We start from the raw sequence: 22,398 nt of genomic DNA on the forward strand, positions 1-22,398 counted from the left end.
GAACCTTAGTGAACAAACAGCAACATGAAGGCCAAGGAACACACCAGACAGGTCAGGGATAAAATTGTGGAGAAGTGTAAAGCAGAGTTAGGTTATAAAAAAAAATATCCCAGAGCACTGTTCAATCCATCATCTAAAAATGGAAAGAGTATGGGCACAACTGCAAACTACCAAGACATGACTGTCCACCTAAACTGACCGGCCGGGCAAGGAGAACATTCATTAGAGAAGAGCCAAGAGGTCCATGGTAACTCTGGAGGAGCTGCAGAGATCCACAGCTCAGGGGGGAGAATCTGTCCACAGGACAACTATTAGTCGTCTCTCCACAAATCTGGCCTTTATAGAAGAGTGACAAGAAGAAAGACATTGGTGAAAGAAAGTCATAAGAAGTCCAGTTTGCAGTTTGTGAGAAGCCATGTGGGGGACACAGCAAACATGTGGAAGAAGGTGATCTGGTCAGAGGAGACCAAAATTCAACTTTTTGGCCTAAAAGCAAAACGCTATGTGTGGGGGAAAACGAACACAGCACATCACCCTGAACACACCATCCCCACCGTGAGACATGGTGGTGGCCGCATCATGTTGTGGGGATGCTTTTCTTCAGCAGGGACAGGGAAGCTGGTCAGAGTTGATGGGAAGATGGATGGAGCCAAATACAGGACAATCTTAGAAGAAAACCTGTTAGAGTCTGTAAAAGACTTGAGACCGGGGCGGAGGTTCACCTTCCAGCAGGACAACGACCCGAAACATCCAGCCAGAGCTACAATGGAATGGTTTACATCAAAGCACATTCATGTGTTAGAATGGCCCAGTCACAGTCCAGACCTAATTCCAATTGAGAATCTGTGGCGAGACTTGAAAACTGCTGTTCACAGACGCTCTCCATCCAATCTGACAGAGCTTGAGATATTTTGCAGAGAAGAATGGGCAGAAATGTCCCTCTCTAGATGTGCAAAGCTGGTAGAGACACCCCCAAAAAGACTTGCAGCTGTAATTGCAGTAAAAGGCGGTTCTACAAAGTATTGACTCCAGGGGGGGGCGCCATAGAAATGTACCCCCCCACACTTTTCACATATTTATTTGTAAAACATTTTGAAAACCATTTATCATTTTCCTTCCACTTCACAATTATGTGCCACTTTGTGTTGGTCTATCACATAAAATCCCAATAAAATACATTTAAGTTTTTTGGGAGGAAAATTTCAAGGGGTATGAATACTTTTTCAAGGCACTGTAATGTCAAGATTTTTGTTTCTCTCATTTCTCTCATCCTCAGTGGTCACATTCAGATCTTAATTTCTTTGAATTCTGTATGGCTCGTAGTTGGTCCTTGTTCCATTCCACAAAAGAGTTGTTTTATACGGGAAATGATATTGGGACTGTGCTATGTAAGATGTAAAGAATCCAAAGAAATGTTCTTCAAGCTGTTAAAAATAAAAATAGATTTACTCTCCTTATGATGATAAAATTATTTTCTAATGACCTTCTCCCTATGCATTCTCTCCCACTTATTACAGTCTGTTATTATTTTCCAGTGTAGTGCTCTGTATCATTGTATATGTTGTTCCTTACTACTTATTTCTTCCTTCTGAACACAAATGATTTAAGATGATGAATGTCCTATATAAGAGCTTCTCAGTTCCGTTATTTGCAAACTCTTGACATTGCGGACTGTACAATTCTTGGAACTAATTATGTTATTATCCTGGTTTCCAAACGCGCTTCTTTAACTCCTGAAATGAAGTCAGAAGACTTTTTAGAACTAGTGCAAAGGTACACAATATAACTACACTATATTGCCAAAAGTATTGTGACGCCTGCCTTTACACGCATGTGAACTTTAATGGAATCCCAGTCTTAGTCCCGTAGGGTTCAATATTGAGTTGGCCCAACCTTTGCAGCTATAACAGCTTCAACTCTTCTGGGAAGGCCGTCCACAAGGTTTAGGAGATGTGTCTATGGGAATGTTTGACCATTCTTCCAGAAGAGCATTTGTGAGGTCAGGCGCTGATGTTGGACAAGAAGGCCTGGCTCGCAGTCTCCACTATAATTCATCCGAATGGTGTTCTATCAGGTTGAGGTCAGGTCAAGTTCCTCCACCCCAAACTCGCTCATCCATGTGTTTATTGACCTTGCTTTGTGCACCGGTGTTCAGTCATTTTAGAACAGGAAGAGGCTCTCCCCAAACTGTTCCCACCAAGTTAAGAGCATGAAATTGTTCATAATGTCTTGGTATGCTGACGCCTTAGGTGTTCCCTTCACTGGAACCAAGGGGCCAAGCCCAACCCCTGAAAAAACAACCCCCACACCATAATCCCCCCTCCACCAAATGATTTGGACCAGTGCACAAAGCAAGGTCCATAAAGACATGGATGAGTGAGTTTGGGGTGGAGGAACTTGACTGGCTGGCACAGAGTCCTGACCTCAACCCGATAGAACACCTTTGGGATGAATTAAAGCAAAAACTGCGAGCCAGGCCGTCAAAAGCATGAGAAAGCCACTGTTCTAGACACTATCCCCCGACACTCTAAAATTTGGCAGCCATGGATCGACCACTTCTTGCCACCAAATTTTGACAGGCACTGGTTGGAGCCATAGCTCTGCATACCCTTCTGAACAACTACTGGGTGCTGATTCCTGTAGGTTTACCGTGAGCCGACCGGCCCCACCTCCCTTCACTCCCTTCCCCCTTTTCCCTGGTCCTTGTCCCCCTCTTCTAGCCTCTTTCCTTTCTCTTCCCCCTCTCTTCTTGTCTTCCTACCTCTCCTCTAGTTGCTTCTCTAGTTCTTTGTACTTTCTCTCCGCTCATGCTACCAAATGTGGTGACATGTGCATATGCTAGGTACGGCTTAACCGACATGGTGCTTTCTGTATACTGAAGTGCCATCCATTCTGAATGTTAAAACCGCAAAGGTCCTCATCGTGTTATGGTCTATGTGTCTCATGATGCTCACTGCAGTGTGAGAACCTTCTACCAGACCTTTTGTGGTACATACCACCGTACTGGAGTTACCCTCTCATGACATGTTATGCACTGGAATTCTTTTTTTTTTTTCTTCTCTATCCTCCTCTGTCATACTATGTACTTACTGAACTGTTGATGTCTTTGTACTTTTTGCATTTGTTGCCAATAAAACCTTTGAAACGAAAAGCATGAGAAAGGCTGGTCTACAAGGACATTTTAGGCAATTGCGCTCTTCCAACTGTGGTAGTAGTTTAGGGAAGACCCTTTTCTTTTTCAGCAGGACTGTGCCCCTGTGTACAAAGTCCATAAAGAAAGACATGGTCTGACCAGTTTTGTGTGGAGGAACTCAAGTGAATTGCACAGAGCTCTGACCCCCAGGTCAACTTAAGACCCCTTTCACACCACACCGCACCTTGCGTCGGCGGTAAAACGCTGCTATTTTTAGCAGCGTTTTACCGCCAGATTTGCGGCGGATTTGCGGCGCATTTCGGCCGCTAGCGGGGCGCTTTTACCCCCCGCTAGTGGCTGCGAAAGTGTTAAAACCGCCGGCAATACGCCGCAATAGCAGCGTTTTGCCGGCGGCATTGCAGCACTGCCCCATTGATTTCAATGGGCAGCAGCGGTGGAGGAGCGGTAAACACACCGCTCCTTCACCGCTCCAAAGAAGCTGCTGGCAGGACTTTTTTCTGACGTCCTGCCAGCGCACCGCTGTAGTGTGAAAGCCCTCTGGGCTTTCACACTAGAAACAATGGTGCAGCTTCTTTAGGGCGTTTTTCAGGCGCTATTTCTAACGCTATAGCGCCTGCAAAACGCCCTGGTGTGAAAGGGGTCTTAAGATAAATCTTTCTCTTTGTAGGGTGAGCAAGGGTCCTTGCTTGCAACAAATATTGAACAGAGCTTTGTAGTAGCAACTCGAGCACTATAAATGTTATCCTTGGGATTTGAGCAGAGCCCTTACACTAGCAGTTAATGGAGTGAGCTTTTCAGGACACTACCCACAATGTCCCCTTTGGATAAAACTGACTCGCTACCATTAAAGGGGTTGTAAAGCTTAATTTTTTAATTTCTAAATAGGTTCCTTTAAGCTAGTGCATTTTTGGTTCACTTACCTTTTCCTTCGATTTCCCTTCTAAATGTTTTTTTTCTTTGTCTGAATATCTCACTTCCTGTTTCTCCTCAGTAAACTTCTCACCATCATCCAAGCGGTGTTTAGTCAGCCAGAACAGCTTACTGAGGAGGAACAGAAAGTGAGAAATTCAGACAAAGCAAACAAAGAAAAAAAACATTTAGAAGGGAAATCGAAGGAAAAGGTAAGTGAACCAACAATGCACTAGCTTAAAGGAACCTATTTAGAAAATAAAACACAAACCTTTACAACCCATTTAAGCAAGGTTTAATGGTAGCACACAGTCTCAAGGATCTCTCACTCCAGCCTGTACTCACTCACTAACCTCCTTGGATAGTTGGTTGCCTTCATTCAATATTTTCCAGACACACTTCTAGTGATAACAGACTAGATCTCCAGACGGCAAATTCCTCAGTCAGCTCCATCAACTTTCTGGTACAATATTTTTATTGAAAAAGATGAAGAGAACATGACAGAATGTGCATGAAAAGCAAATAAGTCCCATGCAGGGAACAAAGGTAACATTGTGACAAAGTGATCTCAGGAAGGCAATAATGAAAGTCTGGGCTCGAAGGCCTGGGGCTGGGTGTGGGGGAAGGTAATGGGAGACCCCATCGACTGGAGCTACAGGGTCCATAGTTTTGAGTGTTGGGGGGAGATATAAGAAGAAAGGATTGAGAAGAATGCAGGAGTTAAGGAGCAAGAAAGACTAGTAGAAGGAGAGGTTCCTGCAGGCTAGATAACGCGCTATGGAGACACAACGTGGTTCCCCGAAGATATTCCGAAGGTTCAAGAAATCAGACAGGCTAGAAACCACTGGATCATTCAGTTCCCACAAAGGAGCAGCCCAGGCTAAGGCCTCGCCGGACAGAAGATATAATATAGGATACCTTCACCCGATCGCACAGGAAATTTTGACTCCCATAGCTGGATTGGCTACATCCCTATGCCCCGTACATGGGAACACCCTGTGATTTGTCAATTAATCTATGGGCTGCATTGTTTAGCCCTTTGCTTAATCTATTTTGTGGGTACGGTTCCTCTGCAAATCTTGAGCCTATTGAGGCTTTTTGCCTATTCTGAGCAAAGCCCTTTGTCTATGACAATTGAGGCATTTACAGATTTGTGCAACCTGTTCCCTCTTTACACTGAAGATTGGGAAGGGTGGATCAAAAGGGAAGCAGTCATGACCAAATAGCAGTCTGGGACAAAGCCACAAAAAATAATGACATGCGTTTGCATGCAATGGTCCCACTACATCTAATTTTGATTTAATATTTCAGAATTATCAACTTACCACCCAACTTTTTGCTCTTCACCCCTGAGGAAAGTTTTCATCAACTAGAAACGCGTCGGGTTTGGGGTCATCAGCTTAGAGTATGGTTAATATTCATTGGTTGGTTTGTTTTTATATGTAATCATGTGTTTATAACATCTTGTAATACTAGTGGGACACTGTTTGTCTAGTAGTCCCTCTGGTTTTAATGTATTTATATGTACCTCTTATCTTGTATTTGTTAATAAAATATTTATGTTTTTGATTTGTGTGTGGTGTTGGTGGTCATTTATAATCCCATTTATATAGGGGGACTTTTTTGTTTAAAATCTATTAGGGATGAGACCACCACACTAGAATCTTTTGATCCACTGAGAGCCCCCTCCCCTTATTGCATAGTTTTGAGTGTTGGTGGGGGGAGATATAAGAAGAAAGGATTGAGAAGAATGCAAGAGTTAAGGAGCAAGAAAGACTAGTAGGAAGAGAGGTTCCTGTAGGCTAGATAACGCGCTATGGAGACACAACGTGGTTCCCGAAGATATTCCGAAAAAGGTTCAAGATATCAGACAGGCTCGAAACCACTGGATCATTCAGTTCACACAAAGTAGCAGCCCAGGCTAAGGCCTCGCTGGACAGAAGGGATATAATATAGGCTACCTTCACCCGATCGCGCAGGAAATTTTGACTCTCATAGCTGGGTTGGCTACATCCCTATGCCCCGTACATGGGAACACCCTGTGATTTGTCAATTAACCTATGGGCTGCATTGTTTAGCCCTTTGGACAATCCCTTAGCTGATTGGACTGGCCCTCAGCTGGGTTGGACTGTCCCTTATCTGGGACTATCCCTCAGCTGGATTGGACTGTTCCTTAGCTGGGTCGGACTGTCCCTTATCTGGGACTATCCCTCAGCTGGATTGGACTGTCTCTTAAATGTATTGGATTGTCATACTCCCATAGCTGGATTGGACAATCCCTTAGCTGGATTGGACTGTCCCTCAGCTGGATTGGACTGTCCCTCAGCTGGATTGGACTGTCCCTTAGCTCGGTCGGACTGTCCCTTATCTGGGACTATCCCTCAGCTGGATTGGACTGTCTCTTAAGTGTATTGGATTGTCATACTCCCATAGCTGGATTGGACAATCCCTTAGCTGTTTGGACTGTCCCTCAACTGGATTGGACTGTCCCTCAGCTGGATTGGACTGTCCCTCAGCTGGATTGGACTGTCCCTCAGCTCGGTCGGACTGTCCCTTATCTGGGACTGTCCCTCAGCTGGATTGGACTGTCTCTTAGGTGGATTGGATTGTCACTCCCATAGCTGGATTGGACTGTCTCTCAACTGGATTTGACTGTCCCACAGATTGGACTACCTCTTAACCGGATTGGACTGTCTTTTAGCTTTTTGTCAGATATACACTGAAAAACTCATTATACAAGTACACTTGTTAAACGGAAAACTGAACAAAGAAGACTATCAAGAAGAAATGAGGAATTTGTTAAAAACGGAAAATACATATAAAAAACTTAAGGGGAACCCCAAGTCAAGGTATGAAGACCAACTGAAAGCATATGTGAAAAAAGGACAGGAAATGGGTATTCTCAACCAAAAAGAAGCTGCATACCTTGTGTCAAATTCTACGAAAACTCCTGTTATATATTATAATCCGAAAATACACAAAAGATTAAATAAACCACCAGGAAGACCAATTATCAGCGGCATAAACTCTGTGTTCTCGAGGCTAGGAGAGTACCTAGATACTTTCTTGAAACCGTTGGTATTGAAGGGCAAATCCTATCTGAGAGACAGTGCCCAACTGATAGAACTGTTAAGTAACATTCAAGGCACAGAGAACTATCTATTAGCGACTATAGACGTGAACTCGCTATATACTAGCATTGTGCAGGAAGATGGCTTAAGAGGAGTAGAGAAAGCATTACATGAGCAGACAAATATGAGACAAGAGCAGGTGCAGTACATTATCGAAGGGTTAAGGATGGCCATGGCCTGTAACTATTTTTGGTATGGACACCATTATTATGTACAGACCACAGGAGTGGCTATGGGTGCACGGTATGCACCAAGCGTCGCCAACCTCCTTATGAACATGTGGGAGGAGGAGTATATATACTCGAAGAATTTGTCTCAGATAAAACTATTTCGGCGGTACATTGATGATCTGGTGATCTTATGGGATGGCACTCCGGAAGAATTTGAGAGATTTTTAGGGAATCTAAATAACAACAAATATGGACTCACGTTCAGTGGTAAATGTGACAAACAGAAGATAGAGTTCCTGGATTTGGAAATCTTCAAAAACGATGATGCTCTCCATACGAAAACGTTTTTTAAAGAAACAGATAGAAACAGCTATATCCCCACCTCTAGTTGCCATCACCCTAAATGGAAAGCCAATATCCCTAAAGGACAGCTTCTAAGAATTAGGAGGAACTGCAATTCAATGGAAGATTTTTCTTTCCAAGCAGACAAATTGGTCACACAATTCATAGAAAAGGGATATAAATATGAGAATTTGATAAAAATAAAAAATGAAGTCGCTAAAATAGATAGAAACACCCTGATAAAGAAATCGAGAAAAGAAAAACAGGAATTTGATTTAGCATTCATCACTGGGTATAATGCACAGTATTATGAAGTGGAGAAGATAGTGAAAAGATACTGGCCCATCCTCCAGGAGGATAAAATCTTAGCAACAATCCTTCCAAAGAAACCGAAATTTATCTATAAAAGAGCGCCTACACTACGTAATAAATTAGCACACAATGTGATTGATGGCCCTAAGAATAGTACGTTCTTGGAGGAATTGAAAGGATTCTACAAGTGTAATAAATGTATGGGATGTAGGGCTAGTAAACCCCAACCTCGAAGAAGACAGACATTTAGATCGAAAACAGACCATGTAGAATACAAAATTAGAGAACTGATCACATGCCGGAGCACACACGTTACATACGTGTTGGAATGCCCTTGCAATTTGCAGTATGTGGGCAGAACCACCAGACCACTACATGTCAGAATACGAGAGCATGTCAATAATATCAAGAAGGGGTTCCCTAACCATAATGTATCCAGACATTTCGATCTGTTCCATCAAAGAGACCCCTCCAAAATGGCATTCTATGGAATTGACCATATAAAAGAAAATTGGAGAGGAGGAAATATGACAACTCTTATATCACAGAACGAGACTAGCTGGATATATAGATTAAACACTTTGGCTCCTAAAGGGCTTAATATTGACATAGACCTTAACTGTTTTATAGCAAATCCATAAAAATTAAGGGTAAATAGATCCAGAATTGTTCAACCAAAAGACTCGGGAGATCCCCATATACATGTAGGGGGTTTTCCGACTCCAGATGATACCGTATATACTCGAGTATAAGCCGAGATTTTCAGCCTCTTTTTTGAGGCTGAAAGTGCCCCCCTCGGCTTATACTCGAGTCATCGCTGTCTGCCCGCTCGATCAGCGTGTCGAGCAGACAGACAGCGGCCATTCTATTCAAAAGCCGCGCCTCCGGCTCCGCCTTCGCCTGTGATAGGCGGAACACTGAATTTCCCAGCAGCCTGTGTTCCGCCTATCACGGACATCGTATCATCCTCGTACTACGGACGAGGATGATACGACGTCTGTGATAGGCGGAACACAGGCTGCTGGGAAATTCAGTGTTCCGCCTATCACAGGCGAAGGCGGCGGCGCAGCTTTTGAATTTTACAATGGCCGCCGACGAAGAGGGCACGGGACGGAGGCAAGGCAAGGCACGGCACGGCACGGGACGGGACGGGACGGGACGGATGCAAGGAGGCAAGGCACGACACGGGACGGATGCAAGGAGGCAAGGCACGGCACGGGACGGAGGCAAGGAGGCAAGGCACGGCACGGGACGGAGGCAAGGAGGCAAGGCACGGGACGGAGGCTCGGGACAAAGGTAGGCTGGACACACACACACACACACACACACACACACACACACACACACACACACACACACACACACACACACACACACACACATGGATGGAGACACACACAGGGATGGATGGATGGATGGAGACACACACACACAGGGATGGATGGATGGATGGATGGAGGCACACACACACAGGGATGGATGGATGGATGGATGGAGACACACACACACAGGGATGGATGGATGGATGGACACACACACACACAGGGATGGATGGACGGACACACAGGGATGGACGGACACACAGGGATGGACGGACACACAGGGATGGACGGACACACAGGGATGGACGGACACACACACAGGGATGGACAGGCATGTCTCACCCTCGGCTTATACACGAGTCAATAAGTTTGCCAGTTTTTTTGGGGGTAAATTGGGGGCCTCGGCTTATATTCGGGTCGGCCTATACTCGAGTATATACGGTAGATAAAATCTTTTTCTCCCACTAGCAGATCACCTTTATGAGTTAATATCTGGGTTTGTGTATCGACTTATGAGATAATATCTGGGCTTGCACATTGATTATGTCCAACTTTGATAGATAACAACTGGGTATGCTTTCTAACCCTAGATGTATGCGTGTATGAGTATAGATGTAAAGTTTGGGAAGAAATCTGGAAATTTATATATAGATGTGAATAGAAATTTTATTTACATGAGTATATGAACCAAAAAAGGCCAAATATGGCCAGTTGGGAATTTAATAGAACTTGGCTGAGGTGTAGTCAAACAACACCCTAAGATTTGATTAATTCTGACTAAAGGTGGAGAAGCTGATATGTGACTCTTCAAGAAATTTTGCAAAGGGAGCACATTTAGTAGCACCTAAAGAAGGCATCTAAGTAACCATCACAATAAGATAAAATTATCTAATTTTGCTTTTTGGCCGCGGTGAAAATAAAGGTTTCCCCTACTGGTAGTTTTACATGGTAATATCTGATATGTAAGGCGGAGAGGATATAATTTGAGGTCATGAAAAAACCCTAAATGTCTGGGGAAAACAATCCTCTAAAAATAAACATACCTGTTCAAGAAAAAATCCGGAGATAATTTTACATGGTAATATCTGGTATGCGCAATTTAGCTCTGTCTGATAGATATCAGATAGAGGTAAATAAGGAGAATACTTTTTGCGCTGGACGCCTAAATAGCCCTTGAAACAGACTTTTGAGACCTGTGGAACTTTATGAGGTTAAACTTTAAATGAAAATTAAAAATATGTGTGTCTCGGTAACGCTATAGGTTTAATACAAATATTTAATACCGGTAGTTTTACATAGGAAGGGCGGAGAGGATATGACTTTAGGTCGGGAAAAGACCCCAAATGTTTGGGGTAAACAATCCTCTAAAAATAAATATACCTGCCGGGAAAAAAATTCGGAGGTAACTTTACAAGGTAATATCTGGTATGCGCAATTGAGTTCTGTCTGATAGATATCAGATAGAGGTAAATAAGGAAAATACCCTTTGCGCTGGACGTTTAAATAGCCCTGAAAACAGACCCTTGAGACCTGTGAAAGTTTATAAGCTTGAACTTCAAATGTAAATATGCGTGCCTCTGTAATGTTATAGGTTTAACACAAAGCATCCCAGGACCAGGTGTATTGCAAAAGAAGGTCCGGTTTCCCCTTCACTTATAAAAAAGCTTTTCGAGTAAAATAAAGTATATCACCACATAGTGAAGCCTATTGGTTGAGGGAGTTCGAGTATTATTTTTTTAATTAATTTTTTTAATTAATTTTTTTATAAGAATGGTAGAGTTAATGTAGATAGAAAATAGACGTGTGATCCCCATCCAGATCGGCTATTGGCTGAGACCTGGTAATGGGAGGAGTGGCCACCTTTAAGGACGGGGGTGGGAGTGTGCGTGGTATCGCTGCTGAGGACGTCTCTGACAAAACGCGTACAGCGTCATTACGCACACACGTCACTTCCGGTGCGCCTGGATCCGTTGGAACGCAGCCTGGAACGCACGCCGCAAGTTCAGGGAAATTGCTTCCACGGCGGACCGGCGAGTACAATACTTAGGAATAAGTCTGATAGACTTTCTACATCCTTTTAACATTAACTACTTTCTGGCTCTTCAACTTACGTAGTTCCATCTATAACCCAAATTAAGCCTGACAAGCGGCCCCTAGAGGAAATTACCATCCAACCCCAGTGCAGTAAGGGGACTGGAGCACTGGGAGAATAGAGCTTTTTGGGATTTAGTGCAGTTACTCTGCAGACTTATGTAAAGGACCGTAGGAGAGTCTGTGCTTTATCTTTGTTTATTTTTTATTTTTTATTTTTTATTTTTGGTTTTTCTTATTTTTTATTTTTTAAATACTTTTTAAATATATTTTTTGTTTCTTATTGGCTTTTCATAGCTGGTGAAACTTTGGTATACACATGAAGAAAACCTTTCTCTTTTTTGCACTCTGAAATTAGTGCTTTATATTTCTTCATCCAGCATTTGTTCTTTTAATTTTATTTTTCATACTTTATTGTTTCTTTTTTGCTAAAAAAGGGGTGGTTTATTACATCGGTTTGAGCCGTATAATATAAGCCATATACGGTGTATGCTGATGCATGGACTGTTAGAATGCATCGTACATAAAAAAACTCCCCTTTTTTCTGCACAGAGTGTTGTATAAAGTTTTTTTTTGTAATAAAACATTTTTTTTGTAATAAAACATTTTTAAGTGGAAATTAGCCTCCTACTATTTCTATACAATCAAAAATACCTGCTTTTTAAAGAAAAACATCAGACTGCTCCCCCCTCCCAACTATAATCTAAAATACTACACCATGAGGGAATTTTCTTTTATTTGAGGAATCACTATTGGACACAAGGAGTCATCTGTATCTCTTTAAAAAGACCTGGAGAAGGACCCATTGAAGATATAACTGGATGGTGGAACCTCCCAGAAATAGGATACAGATTACAGGTGCATAACCCCCTAGGGGGTGAATGGATCTGGTGAGTAGGGATCCTTGAGGGGGAACCAGCACGAAAGTCACTAATAAAGTGCAGGCAATCTCACGAAAGTCACCCTTCCTGTATTTTGAAGAAGCATTGATACGGTTATAGAAGACTCAATGTGGACTGAAATATTTTGATGACACTCATATTGTTTATTTTTGGTTTATATTGGTCTCACCTGACCTTTCACACTCTCACATATCTGTGGATTGGTGTATAGACCACTGGATGTAATTGTTTTTTTCACATATTTTATTGTTTTTTTGGCTGTTTTGTTCACAAAAATTTTTTTTGATATTATTGTATGAGGTAATCTTGCGCTTCCTCCTTTTACACTTATCTACATATCTGGTGCACTTATTATTTAATAACTAGCACAAGAAGTTATATGAAAATTGGAGATAATTCTTTCCCTAACTAGGGAGAGGCTTGGCACTGTTAAACACTGAAATTTCTGGGGATTTACCCCCTTTTTTTCTGTTTGTTTTGTTTTTTCCTGTTTTTTTCTGTGTTTTTGTTTTTATTTAATTTTTTTGTGGTTAGGGTGTGTATACAGCAGAGGCCTTTACCTATCACTTGTCACTAATATATATGGTCTCTGTAGTTATATTTCTTATATTTTTTGATTTGAGATTTCTAAATGTTAATGGAAAAATAGTGGCACTATTTCACTTAGGTGATACAGTAGGGTGCAATCATTTTTTGTTTTGAGGTCTAGGTATTGGACAAATGGGGTGTTGTTGAGATTAACACGGAACACGGGGTTAGTTTATATAGTCCCTGGGGACACATTGAGGTGATAGATAGACACATTAAGGTTGAGGAAGTAAATTGTGTTACTGAAATCAACTGGGTGGAGGTAGCGCCAATAACCTTCAATTAAGAAATCACACTTGTTAATCGGTGTATTTGTTTGCTTATAAAGGGTGTGACAACAGCAAGGAAGTGATTTAGTAGTAACTGCCTGACCAATTGAGAGACCAGAAGCAGAAACCACTTCAATCAATTCAATTCTGTTCCCACATTGGTCTTTTTAACATTTTGTTTATTTTGTTCTAAAATTGTGTGTGTGTTACTACACTGTGTGTAATTACGAGATTAACAGAATTTACATTCGTTTTCTATCATTTTAAAACAAATATGCATAAAAGCCGAGGAGAACGTGACAAAGGGCGAAAATTTTAATCTGGTCACCAAAAAAGAAAAAAAGAATATTGCTTTTGAGGAATGAAAGCAATAATTATGTGGCTCTATGCATATACGTTTTTAACCACTTTCGGACCAGCCACCGCAGCTTTACAGCGGCAGGTTGGCTGGGCAAATTGACGTTACCTTGCGTCGCTTTTCCTTTTGGCCACTAGGGGCGCGCGCCCGCAGCGTGTACCCAGCGGGCGCGATGACCGACAAACACTTTCGCAATCGCTCGTGAGAGAGCGAGAACCGGGACCTGTATGTGTAAACACACAAATCCTGGTTCTCTCAGGGGAGAGGAGACAGATCGTGTGTTCATACAAAGTATGAACACTGATCTCTCTCTAGACAGTCCCCTCCCTCTACAGTTAGAACACACACTAGGGAACACAGTTAACCCCTTAATGCCATAAATCTTTCCCCTATTTTGTAGACGCTATGACTTTTGCTCAATCAATATACGCTTATTGTAATTTTTGCTTTACCAAAAATATGTAGAAGAATAGATATTGGCCTAAACTGATGAATACATTTGTTTTTTTTTTTGTTTTTTGTTTTTTTATGTGGGATATTTATTATAGCAAAAAGCAAAAGATATTGTATGCTTTTTTTTTTTTTTTCAAAGTTGTCGCTCTCCTTTTGTTTATAGCTCAAAAAATAAAAACCGCAGAGGTGATTTAAATACCACCAAAAGAAAGCTCTATGGGGAAAAAAGGACGTCAATTTTGTTTGGGTACAACGTCACACAACCGTGCAATTGTCAGTTAAAGCGACGCCGTGCCGAATCACAAAAAATGGCCCCGGTCATTAAGAAGGAAAATCCTCTAATCCTGCATACACACGACCGGACTTTCCAGCAGACTAGGTCCGACGTTCTTCCCGATGGACTTTCGGCGGAGCTTGGACGGACTTTCTGAACATACGGAATCCAGCGCCCACCCAGGAGCCAGAGCGGAGGAACACAAGCGCATTTTCCATTGGAAAAATCTTGGATTTTTTTTTCGATGGAATTCCGCTCAAGCTTGGCTTGCATACACACGTTCACACAAAAGTTCGCGGAACTTTCGACAGTCAAGAACGCGGTAACGTCCAACACTACGACAAGCCGAGAAAATGAAGTTCAATGCTTAATTTTTTTTTTTGTTTTTTATGATATTATTATTTTTATTTTTTTGTGGTTGAACTGGATGGACTTGTTTTTTTTTTTTTCAACCTGACTAACTATGTAACTATTTAATGCTTCCGTGCATGCGTCAAGTTGTTTCCGAGCATGCGCAGGAATTTTGCGCGACGGAATTGAGAACCTGCTCTCAATCTTTTTAGCTGGCGGGAATTCGGCCAGCAAAATTCCGATGGATCGTACACACGGTCTCATTTTCCGACCAAAAGCTCTCATCGGTCTTTTACTGGCCGAATTTCCGATCGTGTGTATAAAGCCCCATACACACTATCAGATTTTCTGCTGATTTTTTTTTTTCCTTCAGGTTTACCAAAACCATGTAGTGCAAGGTCCTGCCTGATTACATACACATTGAAACACCTAAGGTTTGACCTCATATTATTATATGGTTTTGGTAAATCTGAAGGAAAAAAATCAGCAGAAAATCTGATAGGCTGCTTTCACACTGGGGCGGGAGCGGCGTCGGCGGTAAAGTGCCGCTATTTTTAGCAGCGCTTTACCGTCGTCTTAGCCGCGGTCTGCGGGCGCTAGCGGGGTGGTTTTAACCCCCGCTAGCGGCCGAAAAAGGGTTAAACCCGCGCGCAAAGCGCCGCTGCAGCGGCGCTTTGCCGGCGGTATTGCCGCGGTGTCCCATTGATTTCAATGGGTAGGAGCGGTGAATACACCGCTCCTTCACCGCTCCAAAGATGCGGCTAGCAGGACTTTTTTCACCATTCTGCCAGCGCATCGCTCCAGTGTGAAAGCCCTCCGGCTTTCAAACTGGAGTGAAAGGGGCCGTTTTTTTTCAGGCGCTACACAGACGCTATTTTTAGCGCTGTAACGCCTGAATACCGCCCCAGTGTGAAAGCAGCCATAGTGTGTATGGGGCTTTAGGGAAGAAAACTTTTCCATTAGTGGGAAAAAAAAACATTTTTCGAACTTTCATCACACCAGGGTTCTAAGCAGCAAGGAAACACAAGACGCTGGTTAGCCCTTGTACACACGGTCGGAGAATCTGTCGGAATGAGTCTTATCGGACCGTGTCGTCAGATAATCCGAAAGTGTGTGGTATGCATTGGACTGATTCCATCTTGAATATCCGTCCGACCCAATTTTCCAACATGTTGGAAATATTTCCCAACCAACTGGGCCGGTCGGACATACTCCGATCATGTGTAGAGAATTTTGATCGGACCAAGTGCCACGCATGCTCAGATCAAATTCCTACATCAAAGCTATTGGCTACTAGCCTGAACGTAGTCCCATCGTAACGAAATTACGTCATCACGTTCTGAAAGATCGGATTTTTCGCCAACTTGGCCCGACCGTGTGTATGCAACAGTTTCGGACAAGATCCGACGGACAAAATCCGACGGACAAAATCCGACGGATTTGGTTGGCAAAATCTCCGACCGTGTGTACAGGGGCTTAGTTTATTCCAGAAGCAAGGACTGTGTTTTCTGTTTTGCCTGTCGTTTATTCTCACCATTACGGAGCGCTTTAGTGTCTGATGGCTGCAATGACTGGAAGAACCTGAGCAATCAACTTGGTCTTCATGAAAGCAGTTCTGACCTCCAAAGCCTCGTACACACAATCAGACTTTCCAATGGGAAATGTGTGATGACAGGCTGTTGTTGGGAAAATCCGACCGTGTGTACGCTCCATCGGACTATTGTCGGACTTTTGGCGGACAAATGTTGGGTGGCAGGTTTTACAATTTTCCACGGACAAATGTCTGTTGTCGGATTTTCCGAGCATGTGTACACAAGTCCATCGGACAAAAGTCCAAAGTACGAACACGCATGCTCGGAAGCAAGGAGGAGCCGGAAGCGGTCGGTCTTGTAAACTAGCGTTCGTAATGGAGAATTAACATTCGTGACGCGGCAAATTGTGAAATCTGGAAATGCAGCGCACAATTCTCTTCTTCTTTATTGGGATAATAATGAAGTTGCTTTGCTGGTGATACTGATGGAGTTATTGCAAACTGATTTTCAAAGGCTTTTTTTTTCTAGTGATATCAAGAATAATATTATTATGCTTTTTTTTTTTTTTTTTATTTGGGCAAGTTACCGCAACACCATTATCCTGTACTTTTTAAGATCAAAGATACAACTATAAATAAATATATACACTGCGCTTTCAAATATACTCTTCACATTATATATATATATATATATATGTATATGTGAGAACCAACGTGCAAATATGCGTGTGAATCACACACCGTGATACATCCAGTAACTAGTGACTGTAAAAAGGGACAATAGTGCAACAAATAGTTACGAATACTTAAAAGTGAACATATAAATGAAAATAAATGATCACAGTAGTACGAAGTGCTATAACATGCAACAGTAATTTTCATACAACCATATGCACCGTACTAGTGTGATTATTTATTTTCATTTATATATTCAATTTTAACCACTTAAAGAGGAGGGCCATTTAAAAAAATAAAATAAATTAAAAGTCAGCAGCTGCAAACACTGCAGCTGCTGACTTAATAAGCCCACTTACCTGTCCAGGGCGCCTGCGATGAGAGAAGACAGAAGATCTCCGCGGAGGAGGAAGAGGAAGATTAGGATTATGTGCCTAGCAACAGGCATTTCTGGTAAGTAAAAAAAAAAATTATTTTTCATGTTTTTTTTTTTTTTAGATTTTTTTGTAATTTTTATTTTTATTTTTATTTTTTCAGGGCGGCCGGACCAATTTGCAGCCAAAGGACCAGGCCCCTTTTTGCGATTCGGCACTGCGTCGCTTTAACTGACAATTGCGCGGTCGTGGTACGTGGCTCCCAAACAAAATTGGCGTCCTTTTTTCCCCACAAATAGAGATTTCTTTTGGTGGTATTTGACCACCTCTGCGGTTTTTATTTTTTGCGCTATAAACAAAAATAGAGCGACAATTTTGAAAAAAAATTCAATATTTTTAACTTTTTGCTATAATAAATATCCCCCAAAAAATATATAAAAAAACATTTTTTTTCCTCAGTTTAGGCCGATACGTATTCTTCTACATATTTTTGGTAAAAAAAAAAAATCGCAATAAGCGTCTATTGATTGGCTTGCGCAAAAGTTATAGCATTTACAAAATAGGGGATAGTTTTATGGCATTTTTATTAATATTTTTTATTTTTTACTAGTAATGGCGGCGATCAGCGATTTTTATTGTGACTGCGACCTTATGGCAGACACATCGGACATTTTTGACACATTTTTGGGACTATTGTCATTTACACAGCAATCAGTGCTATTTAAATGCACTGATTCCTGTGTACATGACACTGGCAGTGAAGGAGTTAACAACTATTGGGCAGGGAGGGGTTAAGTGTGTGTGTGTGTGTGTTTTTTTTTTTTAACTGTAGGGGGGCGTTGCTTGGCGTCTGATGTCACTGATTGTCTTATCCTATAACAGGGAACAGACGATCGGCGACAGCCACACTAGGAAGCATGGGGAGAGGTTTGTTTGCACAGACCTCTCCTCGTTCTTCAGCTCTGTGACCCGATCGCGGGACACCAGCGGCGATCGGGTCCGCTGGTCCCGCGGTCACAGATTTCAGGACCGGGTCGGGAGCGTTCCCCCGCCGGCGGCGGCGCGCTCCCAACCTACGGCTGGGCACTTAAAGAGCAACGTACAGGTACATGCTTGTGCTTAGCCGTGCCATTCTGCCGACGTATATGTGCAGGAGGCGGTCCTTAAGCGGTTAAGTATTCATAACTATTTGTTGCACTATTGCCACTTTTTACAGTCACTAGTTACTGGATGTATCACGGTGTGTGATTCACACGCATATTTGCACTTTGGTTATCACATATATATATATCTATCTACAGTGGTGTGAAAAAGTGTTTGCCCCCTTCCTCATTTCCTGTTCCTTTGCATGTTTGTCACACTTAAGTGTTTCGGAACATCAAACCAATTTAAACAATAGTCAAGGACAACACAAGTAAACACAAAATGCAATTTGTAAATGAAGGTGTTTATTATTAAAGGTGAAAAAAAATCCAAACCATCATGGCCCTGTGTGAAAAAGTGATTGCCCCCCTTGTTAAAACATACTATAACTGTGGTTGTCCACACCTGAGTTCAATTTCTCTAGCCACACCCAGGCCTGATTATTGCCACACCTGTTCACAATCAAGGCATCACTTAAATAGGAGCTGCTTGACACAGTAAGGTCCACCAGAAGATCCTTAAAAGCTACACATCATGCCGAGACCCAAAGAAATTCAGGAACAATTGAGAAAGAAAGTAATTGAGATCTATCAGTCTGGAAAGGGTTATAAAGCCATTTCCAAAGCTTTGGGAATCCAGCGAACCACAGTGAGAGCCATTATCCACAAATGGCGAAGACATGGAACAGTGGTGAACCTTCCCAGGAGTGGCCGGCCGCCCAAAATTACCCCAAGAGCGCAGCGACGACTCATCCAAGAGGTCACAAAAGACCCCACAACAACGTCCAAGGAACTGCAGGCCTCACTTGCCTCAGTTAAGGTCAGCGTTCATGCCTCCGCCATCAGGAAAAGACTGGGCAAAAATGGCCTGCATGGCAGAGTTCCAAGGAGAAAACCACTGCTGAGCAAAAAGAACATCAAAGCTCGTCTCAATTTCTCCACAACACATCTTGATGATCCCCAAGACTTTTGGGACAACATTCTGTGGACCGATGAGACAAAAGTGGAACTCTTTGGAAGGTGTGTGTCCAAGTATATCTGGCGTAGAAGGAACACTGCATTTCATAAAAAGAACATTATACCAACAGTAAAATATGGTGGTGGTAGTGTGATGGTCTGGGGCTGTTTTGCTGCTTCAGGACCTGGAAGACTTGCCGTGATAAAAGGAACTATGAATTCTGCTGTCTACCAAGAGATCCTGAAGGAGAATGTCCGACCATCTGTTCGTGTACTCAAGCTGAAACCAACTTGGGTTCTGCAGCAGGACAATGATCCTAAACACACCAGCAAGTCCACCACCGAATGGCTGAAGAAAAACAAAATGAAGACTTTGGAGTGGCCTAGCCAAAGTCCTGACCTGAATCCTATTGAGATGTTGTGGTATGACCTTAAAAAGGCCGTTCATGCTCGAAAACCCTCTAATGTAACTTAATTAGGACAATTCTGCAAAGATGAGTGGGCCAAAATTCCTCCAGGACGCTGTAAAAGCCTCATTGCACGTTATCGCAAACGCTTGGTTGCAGTTGTTGCTGCTAAGGGTGGCCCAACCAGTTATTAGGTTTAGGGGGCAATCACTTTTTCACACAGGGCCATGATGGTTTGGATTTTTTTTCACCTTTAATAATAAACACCTTCATTTACAAATTGCATTTTGTGTTTACTTGTGTTGTCCTTGACTATTGTTTAAATTGGTTTGATGTTCCGAAACACTTAAGTGTGACAAACATGCAAAGGAACAGGAAATGAGGAAGGGGGCAAACACTTTTTCACACCACTGTATATATATAATGTGAAGTGTATATTTGAAAGCGCAGCGTATATATTTATTTATTTTTGCTTTTATCTGCATGTTTTTATGAGACGTGTTGTTAACCCTTTCAGCTGTTTCACGGTGCCAATTTATAATCAGAGGAGGCTCACTGGAACTTTTATATATACTTGTCTAAAGATGTTGGTGTCCCTTGTCAATTTTACGTTGTATTTTTTTAAATGTAACTGCCTACTCCCAAACTGTCATTTGAAGTAAAACACACAGCCAAGTATTATTCTCCACAATTTTTTTATAGACCATTAAAAAAAGAAAACAAATAAAATTAGACTATCTGCTAATAGAACTTAACCAAAAAGTGCATTCTATGCATCCAAAAATAGAGAGAATATACCAGATCAAATCATTATTATTCAACCAAAAAAAAATGTCAAAGCAATAACTCCAAGGCCGAATAATAAATAACACGTTATCTCCTCCGATTCCGCAACATGTCTGCTTGCCGGACGGCCATTCAGAAACTAACTGAAAAGCGCAAAATAAAAAGTGCGAATCAACACTCACCAAACTTCTACTAACATGAAATACAGGAGGAGCTCAAAGGGTGGCGCTAAAGAGCAAAATGAAAAGCTCGAATCAACACTCACCAAACTTCTACTAACATGAAATACAGGAGGAGCTCAAAGGGTGGCGCTAAAGAGCAAAATGAAAAGTGCGTATCAACACTCACCAAACTTCTACTAACATGAAATAGAGGAGGAGCTCAAAGGGTGGCGCTAAAGAGCAAAATGAAAAGCTCGAATCAACACTCACCAAACTTCTACTAACATGAAATACAGGAGGAGCTCAAAGGGTGGCGCTAAAAAGCAAAATGAAAAGCTCGAATCAACATTCACCAAACTTCTACTAACATGAAATTCAGGAGGAGCTCAAAGGGTTGCGCTAAAGAGCAAAATTAAAAGCTCGAATCAACACTCACCAAACTTTTACGAACATGAAATTAGCAGAAGGAGATCAAAGGGCGGCGCTAAAGAGCTGAAAAACAACGTAGTATGTCACAACGTTCGTATGTATTGGCTAACAATTGGGTGGCCATGTGTATGCAAGACAAGTTTGGGCCAATGCCCTTTGGACGAAAGCCCACGGTTTTGTTGGCCAACAATCCGATCGTGTGTACGAGGCTTTAGAGAACAATCATCACATGGATGAAAACTGAGAAAGGATTTAGATGTGGGAAAACGATTGATGCATCGGTGCAAAAGCAAATACTCCTGGTAAAGCAACGTTGGCGTGAAATTCCGGAAAGGCTTTTTAGCTACTGTTCAATTCTTATCGCGCCATAACTTACCATTTCGAGGACACAGAGATAATTTAGAGGACGGGAATAGTGGTCATTTTATTGATCTGGTAAAGCTTTGTGCAAGGTTTGATCCTGTTCTTCGGGAACAGTTGCAACGAATTGAAGAGAAATGTATTCGCAACCATTATTTGGGGGAAAAAATCATACAAATTGAACTAATTTCATTGATGGCCAAACTTGTCAAGCGGAAAGTTATTGAAAAGATTCTTCAAGCAAAATATTATTCCATAATTCTTGATTGCACTGGGGATGTGAGCCACGTTGAACAGATGACTGTGGTATTACGACATGTTGATGAAAAATCAGGAGATGTTGAAGAGCATTTTATTGGATTTATACCAGTTGGAAAAAGCGACAGCTGAAGAGTTAACTAAAACCGTACTGCTGGAAATTGAGGAATCAGGTTTGGACATCAAAAATTGCCGCGGTCAAGGATATGACAATGGAGCAAACATGCGAGGGGAGAAAAGTGGTGTAAAAACTAGGATATTAAATATCAACCCTTTTTAGCTTTTTTTTTTTACACCCCGTGGTTGTCATGATTCCAACTCTCCGAATTTTTCAATTTTCGAATTTCCAAATTTGCAAAATTCCAAATTTCCAAAATTTCCAAAATTCCGAATTTCCAAAATTTCCAAATTTCCAATTTTTGAATTTCCGAATTTCCAATTTTTGGATTTCCAAATTTCCGAATTTTCGAATTTCTAATTTTCGGATTTCCGAATTTTTGAATTTCCGGATTTCAAATTTTCTGATTTCCAAAATTTCCGATTCCTGAATTTCAGATTTCCGAATTTCGGATCTCCGAATTTTCACATTTACGAATTTCAGATTTCCGAATTTTTGAATTTCGGTTTTCCGAATTTTGGATTTTCGGAATTCTGACTTTTCGGAAATTTGAAAATCAGAAAAAAAGAAAGAA

At 41.8% G+C, this 22,398-nt stretch overlaps 1 long non-coding RNA gene across 1 annotated transcript in view; it reads left to right on the forward strand.

Annotated features, from left to right (window-relative positions):
- The first annotated feature begins 1,907 nt into the window (after positions 1-1,907).
- Positions 1,908-22,398, forward strand: part of LOC143986589 (uncharacterized) — a 254,255-nt gene continuing 233,764 nt past the window's right edge. The window contains exon 1 of the long non-coding RNA XR_013276548.1: positions 1,908-1,999. This is a non-coding gene — a long non-coding RNA (uncharacterized LOC143986589). The remainder of the gene's footprint in view (positions 2,000-22,398) is intronic.

The sequence above is a fragment of the Lithobates pipiens genome, unplaced genomic scaffold (genome assembly GCF_037356315.1).
Source record: "Lithobates pipiens isolate NorthernLeopardFrog02 unplaced genomic scaffold, aLitPip1_a1.2 Scaffold_1, whole genome shotgun sequence".
In the NCBI taxonomy this organism is placed as follows: Eukaryota; Metazoa; Chordata; class Amphibia; order Anura; family Ranidae; genus Lithobates; species Lithobates pipiens.